Below are 20,881 nucleotides of genomic sequence, written 5' to 3'. Positions count from 1 at the left end.
GTATTGAAAATAAGATTGTATAATGTTTTGGTGTTTAACAGCACTGAAATTCCATTGATTCTTCAGGGACTTCTGTCAACATTCAATCTACTTCACATTCAGGTCAATATTAATTTTGTGTATGGACCTCAACAGCTATGAAACTGTAAAAGCCCATTACACTGTACAGTATCCGGGTTTATTTTCCTTGTGAAGCATGAACACTGCCTACCTTGTCTCAGCTTTGCAGCATTTAAAGCCAGAGTTGGTGCCAAAATCAGACTGCGAACGGGGAGTCTAGGTAGAGCTGCAGAGGAGCTGGACAGCAAGCTTGGCTGAGCAGCTGTGCCCAGTGCAAGGAGGGCAAGGCTGGCCCCTGACTGGCTCTGCAGGGCTGCCAAAATACTGTGCCATGCAAGGAAGGAGACAGGAAAACAAAACTAAAGGGAAGCAAACGTTGCAGTCCAAGTTTTGCGTAGCAAAAACAGGTATTCCACTGGAATTGTAATTCAGTAACCACAGTGAGAGCTCATAAAAGAGCCATCTTCCATGCTTGTGCTTTGCAGACCAGATGGGAAAGCTCTGCTGTAGTTGCACAGAAGAACTATCAAACCTGCAAACTATGACACTGAAAGATAAATGACCCTCTCAGATGTAGTGCTATCCTAGGAGCACTTCTGGTGCAGTGCTGCTCCTTTTGAAGAGATAAATGCATTTTATTCTAGAAGTTTTGCAACTTCTGAAAATTAAAATACCATTTGGGCTGAATTATATTATAGTTACTCTCATCAAGAGAATTTGAAGCAGGGACAAAGAAAAAAAGAACTAATAATCTCAGCATCATTATGCATGTACTTATATGCTAAACTACTTAACTACACAGAAATGCACAGAACTTTGACAAACAGAACTAAAAATCATGATTATGACTTAAATGAAGTACAGAGGTTCTAAAATTTCACACCTGAGGCTGCATCTGCAGTCATTTATTGCATGGATACATTTTAATTTTACTTCTGAAAGCAGGGGTAATTAGTGCTATGGAGAGCATGTGTAGTTATTAGTCAGACAACTGTTTTGTTAGAAACACCAAAGCTCTCATTCTTTATACATTAACTTGTTTGTGTCAGCTTCTTCAACACTGACTGTACTTCTGATTTACAACTACTGCCTTCCTATTGACAGGAAAACAAAATAAAAAGTTTACTTGCTGGAAATGTAAATATTTCTACAGTATGGTAGAACTGAAAGTGTCTGGACATTTCCTGAGAAAGTAGATGGGATTTCTATATGCTGTGACTATTCTGTTAGAAGAAATAGGAAGAAAGATTTTGTATTGCTACTGAATACAAACTTCAAATAATTAGGAATAGTTATCTGCAGCTTTTCAAATCAAATGTATTTTTTATGACACATTTGTAAATAGGATTTCCAGATAAAATTTGGGCAGATTTCTTGCCCAACTGAAAGAAGGGTAATGAAATGTAATTTGTCCAGCCCAGAAAGAAAGACCTTTTTCTTTTCCCTGATGTTTATTTGTCATAAAATAAAAGCTGGAAAAAAATATATATATATTTTTTTGATGCATGAAGTTTTTCATTTGGAGCGGTTTGCTCTCTTAATGACATGTCCGTATTTTTCTATGAAGTAATCCATAAAATATTTCATTTTGTCAAAGACTTTTGTTAAAAAGTGTTTATAGAAAAATGTTGACAGGAAACATGACAACATAGTAACATTATTTACTGCATAGTTTATAGTAGCAAAGTCTAGATTTGTAGCTGGTTTAACCTACTTTCATATCAGCATTTGCGCTCAACTGACTATATGCGAAATGTCAGATGCCTAGAACTGTTTGAGAATGTTATTTTTTTCAATGAATTTTTCTTTCCCAGATAAAATAAATAATTGAAATATATTGTTATTACAGCCTTGATTAAGTGTTTGCTCTGTAATAAACAAATATAAATACAGCAAAACCAAAATGTATTATTTGCCAGACTTATGCTGCATACGAATCAATGTTAATTGATTGTTTCCAGCCTACTTCCTGCTATATAGTCACTAGGTTAACTGCTAGATTTTAATGTGAGCAATGAAGAAACTTTTCATTAACAGTGGGAAAATTAATACTGTTCAGTGTTTTTCTGCACCTTCAGGAAGCATCTTCTCCCACTGGGTTGATTTCCTAATACATGTTAAAAACACTTCTGAAAAAATATCCTAGGGATGCTGGAATAGATATATTGCATCTGCAGATTTTGGTTGTGATTTTTGACCTGAGAGGTCCCCATACTTAACACTTTCTGGTGTGCCAAAAATACCAGATTACAAATGAGAGATGCTACTTCAGCCACCACCAGGAGACCTGGCTCCTGCAGCTGCTGGTGCAACACACCACATGGCTGTAGCATTGTTCTAAGGTGCAGAATCTCATGGTGCACATTTGGTCACGCTGGAAAGGTATAGCTATGAAAGAAGTTTTAAGGATAACATCAAACGACTCTTTTTCTGTGCTTAAATGACTGACAAAGAGACAACAGTGACACTCTTTCGGCAGAGAATAGCTGTGGAGTCCTTTGCAGTAATAATAGCAGCATTCCTCCTGCCGCACTGTTTTACTGCTTCAAATAGCAACTGTGACCTGTCAAAGCCAAGCTAGAAAAATCATATGGGTTTCAATGGGATGGTTTTCAAATGGGACAGTGATTTCTCATGCATATAGCTTCATTGCTAACCTCAGCTGAGAGATCCCGTTCTTACTGCTGATCAAGTCCCTAGCTCCTGAGGTCCCTTGTGCAAGCCAGGAGCCACTTGAGTGCACAAGATCTCCTGCTACACAACTGGAAGGAAGGTCTCACACCAGCTAATGCTGCTCAGGGCCTGTAAACATTAGTTTCAGATAGAGCAAGGCTACTGAAATCATTTTAACTGAGATCTATTCAGCAGCAAACACCTCTAGACTGGCACCAAGCAGCTATCCTCAGAGAGACACAACCACTTTCCTGTTTTCTCTTGAAACTATTGTGTGATTTCTGACACCTACTCAGATTGGTTTTCTCATATACAGGCACAAAAGTTTGCCAGGCAGACGGCTGGTATAAGGAAATATTTGTGTGCAAATACAATTTTTTTCTCAATCCGTTCTGCATGTTTGTTTTCCTTTGATCTTTTACTGCATATTATTTTACGTCAGTCAGCGCTCAAGCCACTCTGGTTACAATCATTAAAGGAGTACATTGTGTGTTCATTATTTAAGTTCCCCTAATCTGTGTAAGTAAAAGCACATAATGAAAAAACAATCTGTGATATAAAATGACAATTGAAAGGCAAATTAAGCAAAATTCAGTGCAGGTTTTGGAGCAAAATATTTAAAATTACAGGAAAAACTAATGAATAAAGAAACATTAGAAGAGGTACTGGTCCCCAAATCACTTCAGATAGGATAGGAAGAGATGGACATTTTTAGGCATTATATAGAGTATGTGATACTGGTTGCCTCTGTAACACTTCACCACTTCCAAGACAACAGATAAAAGATCAGTCCTGTGTTACACCCATCATAGCACAGCAGTGATTAAAGAGACATTATGATGTTAGAGAATAAGAGGCATGAAAAAAAGTCTGAGACTACTAGGACCATTTTAATTCTGCTTGTTCGGGGATAATGCTACTCCCCATGTTACATAGAGAACTAAGACACTGACAGGTACACAGAAAGAAGAAGAGCATCAAGGTGTAAAACTTAAGAAAAAAGAAAAAAAGACAATTACCATCGTAAAGACTGTAATTTAAGACTTCTTTTTATATCACCCAAATGAATGTATGTTTTGAGGACTGAATTTCAGAGATGAGAACTGCAGTGACACTCAGGCTTGTGGGGGAGAGCAGTCTCTCTTCCCGATTAGCAGCTCAGCATCCCACTATCCTCCTTTATTGTTTTGTCTCCAAACAAATGAGTCACAGAAAAATTTCAGACAAGAACATTGTTTTATTGAAAAACTCACTCCTTTCTTTCCACTCCTTCTGCCCTCCTCCATCAGTGTCTTTGATTTTCAGTTAGAAAATGCAGGACCTCTGTTTCAAATTACATTAGGGTTTGAAAATTTATAAAATTTAACTGCGTCTTAAAAGGAAGCAAAAATCTGTGTGTTTTCAGATGGATCACAAAGGAGAGGTCTTTGTCAGATACTGTTGTCTGTGACCTTGCATTAGATTGAAGGTTGAAAGGAGAGGAAAGCTTTGTTTTTAAACAAATTTATTTTTATTGCCATGCTGTGTTCCACCTGGGACACATGTATGATGCAGAGTGCATACACAGACACTGTGAAGTGACAGCAATCATTATTTTGTTCTTAGAATCAGCAGCATAAAATCATGAAATACGTGTAAGTCATACATTCAGGCTCCAAGGTAGACTTTTTAATTTAGAAAGAACTGAATGCCAATTAAATGAAAGTGCAGTTATTGTTTTGTTTCTCCACTTGCTAATGATCTTACAAAATTTGTTGCTGTCCTTGTTGGCTTAAAGATTGGATCAAGAATGAAAAAGCTCACAATGTTACTACGACCTTTAGCAGGCATAACTGCTGAATTTCTCATCAATAATGTATCCAGGAAAAAAAAAAAAACAAAAAAAAAACACTCTCCTCATTAACCTAAGGTACAGCAATTTAGGTGCATAAAGAAAGGAAGAAAAGTTCAATGAAAATTTCAACATGATCAGTTGTTATTATTATTTTTTTTAATATGGTAAGTCATGCAACAAAATTATTAACAGTGTTAAATGGCTACCATTAGCATGCAAAATGACTGTAAGACAATCCTTTACATTTAAAACTGATTAATCACAACTCTGATACTTTTAGATACAGAAGTTAAAAACTCAATTTTCCAGCATTTTAGTTCCTACTTTCCAGCTCCTATCCTAAAAATATTTGGAAAAAGACTTGATTTTCCAAGTGACATTACAAAGCAAAGTGGTCCTGCTACTTATAAGGAACTCCGCCCTCTTCATATATATATATATATATATATATATAAAAATGAGTAGGTATTATTAAGTTTCAGGATATCTAACAGCTTAGATCACAGAATGGTTAAGGCTGACCTCTGAAGATCATCTGGTCCAACCTCTACTCAAGCAGGCTGCCCAGGACCACGTCCAGGAAGCTTTTGAAGATCTCAAGGAGAGACGCACCACAGCATCCCTGGGCAACCTGTGCCAGTGCTTCATCACCCTCAGAGTAAAGAAGTGCTTCCTGATGTTCAGACAGCCTTCTGTGTTCCAGTTTGTGCCCAGTGCCTCTTGTCCTGTCACTGTGCACCACTGAAAAGAGCCTGGCTTCATCTTCTTTGCAACCTCACTTCAGGTATTTATATACATAGATAACATTCCCTCTGAGCCTCCTCTTCTCCAGGCTGAACAGTCGCAGCTCTCTCAGCCTTTCCTCACAGGAGAGATGTTCCAGTCCCAAAGCTTCTTAGTGGCCCTTTGCTGGACTCTCTCCATAATGTCCGTGTCTCACTTGTACCGGGGAGCCCAGGACTGGACACAGACCTTCAGGTGTGGAATCACCAATGCGGACTAGAGAGGAAGGATCCTCTCCCTCAGCCTGCTGGCAACACTGCTCCTAATGTAGACCAGGATACCACTGGCCTTCTTTGCAGCAAGGGCATGTTGCTGGCTCATGGTCAGAGTGGTGTCCATCAGGACTCCCAGGTCCTTTTCTGCAGAGCTGCTTTCCAGCTGGGTGGCCCCCAGCCTGTACTGGTGCCTTGAACTGTTCCTTCCCAGATGCAGAGCCTTGCACTTCTCCTTGCTGAACTAAACCATAGGTAAAATATGAAATCAGATCTTTATAGACATCATAAAACTGTCTTTCACTGGTGACTTTTTCCTCTGTAGATCTTGTTGATTTTCTTTATTTAATTTGATTTTATTTTTGAAAGAACATAACATTTTTTGACCTTTGATATTTTGCAATTCTTTTAATTTTAAGAGGTGAAGATATATTGCATTTATAATTAGAATATTAAACACCTTAAGAGTTATTACAATCTTTCTCCAGTCAGAACTCAAGTTATTTTACTTGGGGTTAAATCACATGAAAGGATCATTCTGTCCATCGAACAGTGAACAAGCTTGCAATCTGAACTACTCATGTACTTCTTGTAACATGCATGCCCCACTGAAACTACTCTAAAATTACACCTGTTCATTTGCCACCATTTCTTCTACTGAAGGCTTCACATTGCTGACAAAGAAAAGGTAAACAGGAACCCCATTCAGACATTTGTCCTGTTCTTATCAAGAAAGGCAAAACCCGTGTGTAAAAGAGGAGCATCCCATCTAACTGAAGTTCCTGAACTGACAACACAAAATGTGGGAATAAGAGTGTACCAGTTGCTATAATTGGGAGGGGGGGGAAGGCCTAATACCCACCTAATACTCTGTTTGGAATCCATATGCAATCTGACACTTGTACAGGCAGTACACACAGGCAATGGTTCTCCATTCTAATAAAATCAGTTTTTGACTACTAAAGCTATTTAGGAAATTTAATATGATTTAGTTTTCAGTTCAAACGCTATCTCTTTAAAAGAATATATAATCTTATTCCAAAGTAAGAATTTGTTGCCATTGGATATTAAATTTTAATGGCAAATCACTTAACATTTCAACAAAAAAATGTACTTAATTGTTGGCATCTTGATTTTTTTATATTTATTTTAAAGATTTTCTTTTAATGTTGAAAATTTTCATTCTTTTCCTCCCATAATAATATGTTTTTGATATTGAACAGCACTGTCAGAAACAAAATAAAGAAGAGCAATTCATATTGTTATCTTTTAAAGGATAGCCAGTATCAAGCCTGGTCTTGTGAAGAAAATAAATTTGCCCCTTCCTTGCATTCAAGCTCTTCTAGCACCTGTGATAAGAGCAGAATTTGTTAGACATGGGTAAACCTGATAAGATGGGCTAGAATTGGCACTAAACAGGACTTTCTCTGCTGTGCCATCTTACCTGCATTTAAAACTCCTCGTAGTCATTATGTTCCTGGGGACACTGGTGTGGTCCTGTGCCCTGTGCCCTGGACTCCCCAAACTCCCCTTCCCTCCATGCCCCCTTATGTCCCTCTCAAAGGGGCTTGTTGAAAGTCTTGTCAGCTGCACCTCTTCCATTGCAAGAGGTCTTGGGAGATGAGAAGAGACAGAGTAATTCCTACAGGGAAAATGGCTTTTAGGGGGTCACTGCGTGGCACCCTGACCCCACACAGCCATGAGGCTGACTGATCAAGACCTCATCGTGTCACTGCCTATCCTTGCTGTCCTGTTGCAGTAAACCATTTTCCTCCAGAATTGGTGTGCAGCAACCACTGGTGGTTTATCTCTTTGAAGAGACACATGCAGAACCTGCATGCCCATGCTGATGTGAGGATACCACACCAAAACTGTGAAAACCCAAACTGTTTGCCTGGAGGGTGAATTTTCATTTTCTTGTTCTGTTCTTGGAATACACCCAAGTTTTTGTTGTTAGGTTCCCATCTAGATATAGACCGTGTGTCTCCCCTTTCACAATTTCATTCAGAAGTTTCTAATTTGTGAGCACAGTAAATTATAGGGATGCAGAGGAACATATGAATGCATTTCCATTCTTAAGGGGACTGAAATAATAAAGGTCAGCTCTGGTTAGAAAAGCTGCAGATAGATCCAGACTTTCTATTAAAGGCAAGTGAAATTGTTCCAAGAAGACAGGAAGATTTTTTTAATGAGCTATGAAGAATTCTGCTTTGCCACTTAGCTTGTATCCCTGATTGGATTATTTTTGTTTACCGAATTATGAAATATTTAAAGACAAGTTCTTCAGGGTTGTTTTGTGTGTGTGTGTGTCTTCCTTTTTTTTTTTTTTTCTTTTCTTTTTTCAAAAATGCTTTTGCAATTTGAAATTATATAATAGAATATCTGAAAGCATCATGCAAGGAGAGAAACTTAGTTCATCTTATTACAGTATCTAAATAAGATCTACAACATCTGTATTAAAATCATGGAGTCAAATCATAAATTTATATCAATATTGGAAACATCTTACTTCTAAAAGCTAAACATTTAGAAGTGAAGTATGTCAGCTATCTGGCAGCATAATGCTTCAGTGAAGCTAAACAAATAATGCTACAAACATTGTGATTTGAACATTTTGTTTTGAATTATAGAATACAGTGTGAAGGTTTAGGTGTGATTTATAAAGTTAGTTCCTGAAGTTTATCTTTATCTGTGATTATTATTTTTATTTTTTTCCAGAATAACTTCTCCTAAGCTAAAGCAAATTTAATAGAAAATACTTTGATAGGTATATAGAGATTGCATTAGTAATGGCCCTGTTCACAACTGGCACCAGATTTGCCTTTTATGTCTGGAATACATTGCTCTGGAATGAGACGTGAAGAGCTGCATATGCATTTGGAGAGTTAGTTTATTAGAAACCTACTTCTGTCCTTTGTGATATCCCGCTGTGGGCACTAAGCCAACACCTTGCAAATGTATCAACCTAAAAAGACTGTCTTAAATAAACTCTAATTTTTTGACCTTCATATTTGCCTTGTAGCTTTTCTAGGCTTTGCATGAGATTTAGTGCATTTTTAACAGGAGTTAGATATTTAAATATCTTTGAGGACCTTGGGGGAGAGGTGTTGACAAAAACTGGGATTTCTTTTCTCCTATAATCCCAACATGAATATTTTACTTATAACGCAGAAACAGTCTACAGAATTTACACAGCTCAGGACCACATGTAAGATACTACAGAGCTACAAAACCAGATGGTTTTGTAGAGGATATATTATTGGAAATTCTAAATTTGAAAAGATGGTGAGTAAGCATCTACTCAAGATGCTTGTTCCCATTTAAGTAATATATTTTCTTACAGAGAAGAAAATCAAGCATGACCTCTCTTTTCAGGAAGAGTTGAGTGTAAGAGAGAAGATAAGAGCTATATGCTTTCTTGATTGCTGGATGTTGGAAGAGTTTCAAGATACAGATGAAAATGGGCAATAGATAAATGTACAATGAGTTTTGTGAGCAAATGAAAGACTATCTCTTTTGGTTTCATGCACAATACAGTTGTGGTAGTTCATGCACCTATTCTGCACCGGGATACTGCATCTAGTGCTCAGCCCAGATGATGTTTGTCCTTGAGAATGAATTATCTAGTTGCTGCTATACCATTTAGGGAGACCCAATGTAATTTCCCAAGTAGATACTGAAGGGGGTGTTGGGGCTAAACCCTAGGGATTGTGATAGTAGCGCTTTGGGGATCTGGTACCCTGGCAAGTGGGGACATCACCAGTGCAACTGTCCTCTCTTGCAGCCAGTGCAACAGCAGTTCTGTTCTAATAAGCTGTAAATATTGTCACCTTCACGTACATCTCTTTTTAAAAAGCAATAATGTTTATTCAGAATTAAAGACTTGGCTGAAGCATTTCTTTCTTTCTTTTTTTTTTTTTCTATCATTATTATTATTTTTTTGACAGTAGTTGGATTACAGAGAAGACAAGAGTGTAACACCAGCTGTAGGCAGCTAGCTAGCTTCCTGTGTGTTCAAGATTTTGGTGGCTTTGAGATGGCACAGCTGGAATCGAGACCTGGCTCCTGAGATGCTTGTATGATGGATCTGGTAAATGTATCTGTCTGTTAGCATGCAACTTTATTATACTAGGCCCCAGCTTATTTAATTTGTTAAATCCTACTGAATCACAAACCCAGACAGTGTGACAAAATTCATAGCACTGCACTCGTTTCTGGCATTATTTCTTTTATTAGATTTATTGTGACTGATTGCTATTTTCTGCATGACTGTAGTCATATATGAAGATATATGCAGTTATTTTCACTTGTGGATACATCTCCATAGTGTGTTGGCTCCTTGCAAACAAAACAAGTGTAAAATAAAATTATTCATAGATATAGGAGACCCATTTAGCAAAGATCTGTCTGGAAATAAGATCCTAGCATGATATTTTTTGACTGTTAGCAAAACATGGGCTTGAATGGATTTCTAATAACATTGAGGCATTTTGTAAAAGGAATGGGTAATATGATAATAAAATTTATCTTCTTGTTACTGGTTCTCATTATCCTCCTCTCGCTTCATCGTTCTGAATTTTTCCCTTTTGTATAATTTTATAGTCATGCTAACTAAAAGCATAAGTTTCAGTATTTAATATTGTGGATATTGAAATACAATTCATTTGAACAGTGAGAAAACTACTAGATCTTCTAAGCCTACACGTCTTTATCTACTCTTTACAGCCTCCTTCAATGGCTTAATTATGGAATTTCAACTGTCTGGTTTCACCTGTATGTATCTATTTGTTTTGGTTATTGAGTGACTTGCGTTTCCTCCCTCCCACCTCCCTCCCCTGACATGTCCATTGAAAGTTAGCTTTAACAAATACATATTTTGGGTGTTAATGTAATTTGATAATTTGCTATCAAAACTTGAAGCCTTTAGTGAGTTTGTGAGCTCTGAAATAAACCTCTGAAATATTAAGAGACTGATGTCTAAATGCAACAAATTGAAAAGAGCTGCAGTTACAAAAAAAAAATATATATATATAATAAAACTCCTCTCCGCTCCTGATGTTCAACTTATTGAGTCAAGTGGAGAAAAAGTTACAGGTGAATCAAATGAATATTCTCACTTAGTATAGAGCAGTGAAACCATTCCTGAGAAAAATTCTGGACTTTTATTTTAAAGGGTGATAAGTCAGAGATAATTTATTTTTTGTCCGTATAAAACAGAATTTACCAAAATTCAGAAGGGACAAAATCATAAAAAGTTTGTTAATGGGCTATTTCTTACATTACAAATATCTGTAAAACATATTTTGCTGATTTGGTGAAAAAAGCCCTTACTGTATAAACTTTTGGTGATCCAGAGTTTGCAAATGATGGAAGCTTCTTGTTTTGTAGTGTTTTTCATCTTCACATTCATATTCCAGTGGTGGAAATGGGAAACATTCCTAAGAGTTGTTCATATTATATTTTAATATATAACATAGTATGTTGCTGTTCCAGTTCATGTACCTATTATGCAATCTTTCTAGTGCATTTATCTTTTATGCATAGCATCTGATTCTGCCATTCCTTCTCACAGCAGCTATTATCTTACTGCTTGATCTTTTTTCACCGGAGGCAATGGGAGTTCTGTTATTGACCCTGGGCGAAGCAGCCATCGAGTCCTTGCTCAGCAAGCAGTCCTATTGATTTCACTCAAATCACTTGCAGGTCATGGTACTGCTCAGCATGAATTAGAATGGTAAAATAAAGCCATAGGTCACATTTTTACATGAGGCACAGGAAACTATCTGAGCTTCTCTCCTTAGACTATATTGACATTGAGTCCATTTTCATTATGGATACACAGTTTTTTCACTATGAAACATGCTTATCCTAGTATGATATGTTAACATTTTTATGCAACAAATTCAAGACCAGCAGTGGGAAAGCTACTACCTCTTCTTAGAACAAACTTAAGCCATACTTGCATGGCACAAAGTCGTCATCTTTTGTTGTCATTTTTCATTATATGTATTTATATCTTCCACTTATTTTCTTTTTTATCTATTAAATTTCATCTTCATTGCCTGTACTGTCATTTGCTTCTTGATATTACGTTGTTTCCCATCTCCAGGTCTTTGGTACCTTTTTTTTTGCTCTCCATTTTGTTCATTCCCACTCTGTTGTTATATTTCTTCTGCATTCTCTCCTCCAACTTGTTTGCTGAACCTTTCTTTTACATATTCTCAGATGCTGCTTCATTTTCTGTTTCTGTTCTCTGAGAAACTTCTCCTTTTTAGTGATTGCTTTTCCCATCCAAATTGGTGCACCTTTAAATTTGCTGTTAACTTTCTCAGGTGGCACTAAGTTTTACCTGGTCCACTTTTCAATTTTCCCTCCTACTCTAGGCTTCCACTTTCCACTCATTTAGTCTATTTTTGCTGTTTTCCATGATCTATCTTATTCTAACTTATTTTCCACTTCCACTACCACTTTATTTTGCTCGATCCTCTGCTGTCTTGCTCTGTTTCCCAGAGGAACACGGAAGGTGAACATGTCGTTAAACCAGCACAATAGGAGCTGATCAGAGTTAATTCCCTCCCACCTCCCTTTCATTCTTCTGTAGTTGCTCTGCTCAGAGCTAGAGAACTGGGACAGCAAGGTGGGAAGATATGAAATTACATTTTAAAGTGTGATTACTAATATGTTTCAGACTACATAGTTATTACAATCTTGATTGCTGTTTTAGCGGGGAAGCTGTACTCTAACAGAGAGATTGGGGCTGACAGGTTTTCCTGAACATCTAGCAAAGACTACAAATTTGTGTTTATTTACTATGAAAATAACATGCACACATATAATATTAACCTGGTTCCTATGACATACAAGTTGAATGTCTACTTGCATTATGTTCTTATCCAGGCTTTAGCTAGAGAGCTTATTCTTTCATAATTTTCTACAGTGATTTTTTTTTTCTACTGAAATTTATCAATTCCAAAAATTCCATATTAACTTTACATAGATAACTGAGTTTTGGATAGTTACCCACATTAGATCAAAATAATAACTGTTTCGGTGTTCTCCACACCTGGTAGAGAAGTCCTTGATAAATTTTCTACACAGATGCTCAAGCTGAAACAGTCTGAGTTCACACAAAATAGTTTATTGAGAACAACCACAGAACAGACAACAAAATACTCCTTTACAATGCAGGTCCAGTAATAGATTTTGTTTTCACTTGAACAACTGAAACCTTGGAAGACATCAGTTCCTGACCACTGGATATCCTAGTTTAGGAAAGAGAAGAAATCTGAAAGCCTTCTCCCTGAACTGCTACATGACAGAAGTAATTTTGTCACTTCAGAGAAAAACATGAGGCTTCCCTTTTATCCCTGATTCTACATTTCAATATTACTCAGCCACTATGAGGACCTGTGGAAAGTTTCAGTTGGGGAATACATATTCCTGCTAAGGCTATAATTCTTGCAGGCCATAGCTGTTGAAAACCACTGCTCATGTTAGTGTGCCAATTATTTTTCAGGCATGAAGTAGAAGAGGTTCCCACTCCTCCCCTGGCCCCTACGTCCGTGATCCTCAAGGTTATTTTGGGGATGACTTTGCAAAATGCATATGCATTGTAGCAAACCACTTTCTATAAAGCAGCAGGGGAAGAGATTATTATTTTCTTTATTTACATGTTTAGTAACATCCAAAGTTTTGTTTTGCATGGAATGCTCTGCTGAATTTAGGAATAAACTGGAGCCCTGGCAATGTAAACATTACTGCATTTACCTTTTTTTCCAAGCCTTGCCATGCTCCACTGTGTTATTTTGGAGCATGTTTAATTTCAACAAATGTACCAAGCAACTCACTTACAAAGTGGAGTTATTTGCCAGCCAAGAGGTCTCTTTAGAACTTTTATTTATGAGGCAAGATTGCATATGTGTACAAACCAAAGTTGTTCTAAATATCTTTCTAAAGTTTATATTATTATTATTACCTAACCTGACCCATAAAAGTGGCCTAAAAGAAAGCTGGAGAGGGACTCTTATCAGGGAGTGTAGCGATGGAACAAGGAATAATGGCTTTGAACAAATGGAGGGGAGATTTAGATTAGATGTGATATGAGGAAGAAATTCTTCACACAGAGCACAAAGTGCACGTGGGAATTAGGGCTGAAGATGCACCTTTCTTCTGTTCTTTTCTGTAAAGAATAGAATGAAATTACCTAAAAAACAGTGTTAAAAATAAACTCAGGGCACAGGATGGGAGGTGGAGGGCAGTCCCTGTGGCTGAGGGGCAGCCTTTCTGTCTGGCAAGCCAAATGGCCCGGGGGACCCAGCACCAGAAAAGGGGCCCTCAGCCCCTCCAACCCTCCTCCTTCTTAAGCATGATGGTATCTTCCAGGCCGCTCCCAACACAGCCACCTTTGGCCATGCACAGGCCACTCCATCACTGAGGCTTGCTGAGGTCACAGTGGCCACCACTGCCCTGCCTTTGCCACGGGCCCTATAAAACAGGACCCGCAGCAGATGGTCCACCACTCATTCAGCTTCTAGGTGCTCTGACAGCCAGCTTGTGTATCAGGAAGAAGCCCAGAAGCAAGAAGGCGAACAGAAGCCCTCCTTGGTGTGAGAGGACAGCGATGCAGTCCAAGGAAGCACCAAGAAGGAAGGCACGTGATGAGAAGGAGACGTGTCATGGGCAGAGGGATAGCGCCAGCAGCACAACAGACACCAGTGCTCAAGGGACCTCTGGCGCGCAGCCCACAGACATGTATAAGCAGTACCATTGGCACCGCAACGATGCGGGGAACAGTCCATCCCCTCAAACACACAGTGACAGGGGGCCTGGGCCTTCCCATAGTTGCAACAATGGTGTGGGGCAAAGGCAGGGACATCAGTCAGACAGCTGCGTGGAGCAGAAGCGTGCCCGTAATCTACAACACAATGCAGGACCCAGTAATGGCTGTAAATCAGATGGCAGCATCAGACCCACACATGGAAATCAGCCTGACAGTGGCATGGGACCTAGGCATGGAAACAGATGACTCCCTGGTTCGGCACCCTGGCCTGAAAACATTCCGGATGGAAGGCATCCCATTTGGGCAGTCCCAGGCAAAGGTTGGCTTAGCCTTCTGTCCAACACTGTGGAGCCCATGGAGCTGGATCCACCAGAAGATGTGGAGGAACCGATGGAAGTGGATCCACCTATGCCAGAACAGACCTGGGACTACCGCGGCATGTTTTTGATCTCTGCCATCAGAGCGCACCAACAGCATCACAGGAGTGCCTGGCCAGCACCCTACTCCTCACTCAGGCTCCATCCCAAGCATTAGCTTGGAGCCACCAAACACCATGGACATCCCGCAGACTTACCTGCAAGATGTCCTGGCAATAAACAACTCTGTTGCTGATTCTCAGGGCTTGCGTGAGTGCTTCTTTCCCATCCCCCAGCTCTTGTGCAAGACGTGGCATCCCTTCTACACAGAGCCTTGAGGAAGAGCACAAGAGAGGACCCAGCTTCCTTTGGGCTGCTGTGCTGAGGTGACAGGAAGAGTCCCCGAGGGCCACCATACACCTTTAACATTTGTGAAAATAGACTGAGGGGTGAAAATAGTAGTGTGTAAGCGATTATGGGTGGCTAATTTCTAATACTCGGAGTGAGTTTCTATATCTGAGTAACTGGTAATGACAGACGTGGAGAAGGCTGAGGTACTCAACAACTTCTTTGCCTCTGTCTGCACTGGTAGATGGGCTTCCCAAGTCTTTAATTTCCCTGAACCTGTAGATGGAGGCTGGGGGAGCAAAGTCCCACCCACTCTAAGTGAAGAGTAGGTTCGAGACCACCTGATGAATCTAAACAGGTACAGGTCTATGGGACCTGATGACATGAATCCCAGGGTCCTGGGGGAACTGGCTGATGTAGTTGCCAAGCCTCTCCATCATAGCTGAAAAGTCCTGGCATTTGGGTGATGTCCCTGGTGAGTGGAAAAATGGAAACGTCATGCCCTACTCTTCAACAATTAAAACCAAGAATTGAACAAAGAGCACTATTCTTCAATGATTAAAACAATTAGGAGACATTTCTTCTCAGAAAGAGTGGTCAGGCATTGGAACGGGTTGCCCAGGGAAGTGGAGGATTCACCATTCCTGGGGGTGTTCAAGGAAAGGTTGGACCTGGTGAGTAGGGACATGGTTTAGTGGGTGACATTGGTAGTAGGGTGATGGTTGGACCAGATGATCTTGAAGGTCTTTTCCAACCTTATTTTTTCTATGATTCTATGATGATTATTATTATTATCAAAACTCTGGATTCACCCCAATATCAACAGGTGTATTCAAAACATAACACATTTTTTCAGAAATATAGTTTCACAGACTTTAAGTCCAAGAGGTGCCATTAGCTTAGCTCTTCTGATTGTCTACCACAGAACACAGAATCTTCATGTGCTGCCCCTGGCTCAAGCTCAGTAATTATTTTTGACTAAATCACATCTTCTGGAAAGGCATGTGGAACTGAAAAGGTAAATCCAGTGCCAAATTATGTTATAGATTCACCTCCTGAGATTTAATTTAGGCTTGGATTCGGAAATAAGAAATGCTCGCAATAAATGTATTTAGAAATCATTTATCATCAGGAGCTGGAGGGAATGGTGTGGATAACATATCAGCAAGATAGTGTGCAACTCTTATGGACTCTGGATTTAGTATGCCATTACCTTTAACTGCCTAACAGACAGATGTAGAAAGGTGTTCAAATCAGCTCACATGTCACCAGGCTATTTTATTAGAGTGAGGCTAACTTTTTAGTAAGAAGATCTATTGATAATATAAAACAATATTGCTGGCCCAAACCTTGCAAACTAATTTTTCAGTTCAGCAGTGGAATTGAGGGAAAATAAAAATTCATACCAGGCAGAAATTCATTCTTTTGTTCTACATACTAGTAGAATCTACATCAATTTCATTAACATGAGGCAGCGCAGTACCTGGTCCCAGGTAGATATATTTCCTCCTTCATTCTCTTTTATAAGGGTAAAATATATAGCTTTAGTTTAGTTCTCATTGTTGCTTAACCAAAATATTAATGGTTAATAAGGGTCTGTACTTTATTAAATATTACCATATATTGTTTATTTGCATCAAAAGTATTTCAAGAAGCCAACATAAAAGAGTTCTATCTTCTTAGGAGACTCTCTGTGTTTCTTAGGATCTCTAAAGTACTCCTGTTATTTCTGTATGTTTTTTCCTACCTTTTATAGAGATGACTCTGCTGCTAACTGAAAGTTTTTGTACCTTAGGTGATTGTTTATGAGCAGTTATATAGGTAGTCTGTGATGCACTTCCTGTCACTCAGCTAATGTGGTGATCTTAATCTTAAAAGTCTGACCTGTGTAAAACTTGACTGTCTTATTTGTGAAAGTTGTAAATAATTTTTAACCTCCATATTGTTTCAGTTTATATATATATATATTATAGTTTTAGTTTGAGTCTCATTCAGTTCCAGAAAGAAAGTATTCAACAAATCCTTAAGTGAACCCATGAGTCATGAGTGTTCATAATAAACCTGTAAGATTTTATGTTTGTTCTCAAAATTCTGTCACTTACAATCCATGAAATTGATGAAGTCTAATAATTTCACCAAAAAAAAAAAAAAAAAAAAATCTGATTATTCCCATGAAGCCCCAGTTGCTGGAAGAATTTGTCTATTTGTAAGTCTTTGCTTTATAACATTCCTTCTCTTTACTATCCGTGTGTTTTCAGAGAATCAATTCCAGAGAGTCAATATCAAAACAAACAAACAAAAAAGTACATAATTCTGAAGTCAGTGTTGTGATTTGAATGTAGATTTTTATATCTGATAAATTGAAATATGGATATTTTGAAATGTCTCCTTTTTTTTTTTTTTTTTCTTATTTATGTTCAAAAAAAGGAGAGCATTCCAGTTGAAAGTCTTATTAAATTTGATGGAAAATTTTGTTGATTGATTGCTATGAGCACAACACCATTTGAATTCCTCATATTTCACAGTGGAATAAAAAAAAAAACAGCTTCTGTGCAGAAAGCACTGGAGGTAGGTGAAAAGTTAAACGTTTACCTGTCAGAGAGAAAGGCAGAGAGAGAGGGAGAGCGAGGACTACCACTGCTGGCAGCAGGCTCAGCAAGATGATGCTTATAGCACAACCTTTGTTCTTTGCCCAAGTGCTCATTCTGAGGACGTAGAAAAAAACATTGTGTCAAACTAGGAAGATACTGCAGCCTGAATTCAGGAAATCTATCTGATTAAAAACTGATTATACTGAAGCTGATATATATGTAGACACACATAAATGCATGCATACTCACAGAAAGTTTTCTTTTTGCTGGCTCTGTATTTTTAAATGAAAAGCTTTCTGCCAGGACATTTCTGACCAGCAATAGCTAGAAAGGTATTGTGATTGATTCTGCCACCTACAGAATCAATCTGCATTTTACCAGAGCTCATATCTGATAATATTTGGCATCACTTTACACTTAGCTTTTCTAGATAAACAAGTGAGATCTGTATGGAGAAGAGAACACAGATTGCACTGAAGGTTTGGTTAGATTTACTGTATCATAGGGATTTTCTTCATGTTTTCAAATTAGCAGTTTAATATATATATTCAGAACATGCCCAGGGTTTAAATCATTTGTATTATTAGACATGCAGTAAATATTGTGTTAATTAAAATATGCTCTCATCACAAGTATCATTAGGTATCTAGAAAGTTCAGCTATTTGGTGCCTTAGTTGTATGGAAAATTTCATCATACAGTTGTGAGGCAGTCAATTCTTGTGCGAAAAAAGAAGTTCAGAGCCCCTGACAGGAATAGAGGAACTTTTCAAAAAGACACCGGAACAAATACTCCTCTTACAGGAAATACTGTGGCATTTTCATAAAGTAATAATAAAGGATGTAATATTTTAGGATGATGTATAAAGATCTACAAACGACAGAGTGCATGGTGCTCAATTACTCCATGTAGTAGAAGTAAATTCACTGTACATTCAAGGAGAAAAATAAAAATCATACATGATATTTAAAGATAAGTTAGCTCTATGGCTGCAGTTAGGATTTAAACTGCTAACTACTACTTTGGAATAACAAAGAAATGAAAGGTGATTTTATTTATGTATCTATTATTTATTGATTTATTTATTTATTTTTACGGAAATGACGATAGCGAATAAAATTTAAAATGGCTTACCTGTAGAAAAGTGTTTTCTCTCATATTTACTTCATCAGTCTTAGTCTCTGCAAAAGCCATGACAGGTTCAGTGAAAAGATGCCCAATGTAACACAGAGATACTGGAGTTTCACTGAGCTTCATCCAGAGCTCAATAGAAATTTAATCAATCAATCAATAAAATAAAATAAAAATATGAAATAAAAAGCACATAGATATTAAAACCTATATTTTGTGGTGTAATTAAGCAGTATCCAGGTGTGACTGTTGATTTCATTATATATGCAATACAGAATTGCAATAATGACTTATGAATTCAGTATAATTTATATAATCAAATGACACCACAGCACTACAAGAGTTAAAATCTATAAAATCTCTCTACAACTATCCAGATGTTTTTAGTTCTTAGTTCATCAGACATTAAACATTATAAAACAGTTTAGGATTGTTCCCACCTTAAAGGCCAACATTACTCTCTATCCATATATGTAAATAGGTCATTTTATTCTTCTTTCTTCTCGTTAAGCATAAAAAAAATTTTTTTGTTTGTTTGTTTTTCACCCAACAGCCATTTTTTGTAAATGGTTTCTTCACCTCTCTGCTAATGCTGGCAGTTACCGCAATAAGAAAAAGTAGTCAGTGGGATCCAGTTCATCTGCTATTGATCCAGATTTCCTGTTATGGTACATTGTTAGATTTTTTTTTTTTGATTTTTCAATGCAAAGATCATGTGAGGTGGATCCTTAGAGTTGCTGTTTATTCAAGGCTTTTATTCTGCCAAATACAAGTAGATGCAACTTAATCCCAACTAGGAAGAAAGACTCCTGGCTCTCAAGTTTCAGAAAGCTTGCACTACAATATAGGCAGGCTAGCAATCCCCCATGTTCACCAGCAGTATATAAAGGTAAGGGAGTTCTATTAAATAAAACTGAACTTTATCTTTTGACTCATACTTCAGATAGAAATCTATATGACTGAGAACTTGCATTCCAGTTAGAAACTCAGAGCTCATGCAATTGTATTCATGATCTTCTTATGCACAAAGTTAATGAGACAGAAAGTTCCCTACCTTCTTAGCAAACACCAAAAATACATGCCAGCAAACAAATATTTATTCTTTTTTTTTTCTTTTTTTTTTTTTTTCTTCCAGCAAGCATTTATTCTGATTACGGAAATCGATTTCTTAGTTACAATTTCTTAGTTAACTAGGATGCATCTCATTTCATGTCATAGATTTATAGAATCATAAAATAATTTAGGTTGGAAAAGACCTGTAAGATTACCTACTCCAACCTTTAACCTAGTACTGCCAAGCCTACCATTAAACCATGTCACTATCTCTATATCTACACATTTTTTGAAGACCTCCAGGGATGGTGACTCAACTACTTCTCTGGGCAGCCTGTTCCAATGTGGCACAACCTTTTCAGTGAAGAAATTTTTCCAACCTAAAATGTCCAACCTAAACCTCCCTGGTGCAACTTAAGGCCATTTCTGCTTTCACACCTCTATTATGTTCCAAATTTTGCTAATAACAGCATGTGTTCTTCTGGACTTGGAAAGGCGACATGAAGGATGCACATTAGCTGAGGCCATCCTGTTAAATGGAAGCTATTGACAGTGATCACCTCCTCTCAGCTTGGACTTCCTGAAAGAACCTGATCCTGACCTGGCAAAAAAGATTCCTAGGCAGAGCTGAATAAAAAAGCCACCAGGTTTCAGCTGAATGAAAGATTTTTGGCAAGATACCTGTATTTTCCAGTGGTCTTTTGAGCTGGGGTACTTGTGAATAAAACATAAAGGCATATTCAAAGGCATTTTTTTTTAGGCGGAGACAGGGGTTTTCCCAGTCTCTATTTTTACACAATAAGAAATACAGAAAAGGATAAGTTTTGCCCTGGGAGTTATTGCAGCTCCTGTCAGAAGCATGCAGTTAAAAGCCAGTAGAACTGCAATTTGTTTTTAAAATATGATAAATCTCTTTTTTTTTTTTTCTCCATGAAATATTTTGAAGTAAAAAGGCTCAAAATTCTGCAGAAAAAAAATGTTTAGGCTCACCACATCCCATTTATAGATCTGAGGGTTCCCAAGCAAGACTAGTGAGAGACATTTTTTTCTTTCAAGAAAGTT

Source organism: Cygnus atratus, chromosome 3 (assembly GCF_013377495.2).
Source record: "Cygnus atratus isolate AKBS03 ecotype Queensland, Australia chromosome 3, CAtr_DNAZoo_HiC_assembly, whole genome shotgun sequence".
Lineage (NCBI taxonomy): Eukaryota > Metazoa > Chordata > Aves > Anseriformes > Anatidae > Cygnus > Cygnus atratus.
The sequence above is the reverse complement of the archived record's forward strand: the minus strand, read 5'-3'. Positions refer to the sequence as shown.